General features: G+C 45.0%; 1 long non-coding RNA gene across 2 annotated transcripts in view; it reads left to right on the top strand.

Moving 5' to 3' along the window:
• Window positions 1–6: 6 nt before the first annotated feature.
• LOC102021073 overlaps window positions 7–914 on the top strand; it is a 6,486-nt gene continuing 5,578 nt past the window's right edge. For both annotated transcript variants that reach the window (XR_001232603.1, XR_001232602.1), the window contains exon 1: window positions 7–564. This is a non-coding gene — a long non-coding RNA (uncharacterized LOC102021073). The remainder of the gene's footprint in view (window positions 565–914) is intronic.

The following is a 914-nucleotide window of genomic DNA, read 5'->3' as shown; positions in this document are numbered from 1 at the left end:
GCTCTGTGAGCAGCAAAAAGTCAGTGTGTCCAAGGCCCAGTGGGATGCAGAGCCCGGGGAAAGTGAGAACTATACCAATAGAGCACAGCAGAGAAGGGTGAAGGGAAGCATGAAGAGAAGCAGTGGGAGTCAAGAGGGGTGAGGACAACTGCCCAACACGAGGGTCTGCCATGAAGCACCCCAGCAGGACGACCAGGGCCTCCTAGTCTACATTTTGCCTTGGCCACATAACTTTGTGCAGGACTGTGATCCCCCACTCTTCCCTGAGAGAAGGAAGATGACCCGACACACAAGATAAACATATTGAGGAAGGATGTGCAGTATGATAGGATTTGTAACACATCCCATTTAGTGTGTTTTTAGGAACCCGTAAGTTGCTCACAGGGCAAATTTGGATTTGAATAGTCAGCTTTCATCCTTCCTACCTCTTTGTTACTTAACTAAAATTATTCTTTTTTTTAAGCTCCCAAAATTTCTGCAACATAACTATCACAAACTGATCTTGCCATTATCTATGATGGGAGGAGTCATGGTAATTTGATGAGAATTTTCTGTCTGATTAAGGTAAGGATAACAATGGATTACAGTTTCCTGAATGCATCCTGTCTTTGTAATAGATTCAGATCCCATGAACTGAGAGTCCAGGCCACTTTGTCCGCTCCTATTTGACATTCCTCTTCAGGAACGGAGAGTGAACTATTCTTTGCTCTTTTACTGAATATGATTTTCAGGGATTCTTTTTTTGAGACAGAGACTTGCTATGCTGTTCAGGCTGGCCTTGAGCTCATTATGTAACCCAGGCTGGCCTCAAACTCATAGTGATCGTCCTGCCTCGGCCTCTGGAATGCTGGGATTACAGGGTGCATCACCATGCTTGGTATTTTCAAGGGATCTTTAAAGGAGCTCCACTCCCA

Source organism: Chinchilla lanigera, unplaced genomic scaffold (assembly GCF_000276665.1).
Source record: "Chinchilla lanigera isolate Chin_1 unplaced genomic scaffold, ChiLan1.0 scaffold00482, whole genome shotgun sequence".
Taxonomy (NCBI): Eukaryota; Metazoa; Chordata; class Mammalia; order Rodentia; family Chinchillidae; genus Chinchilla; species Chinchilla lanigera.
Note: the sequence above shows the minus strand (reverse complement) of the source record. Positions and strands in the feature narration are given on the sequence as shown.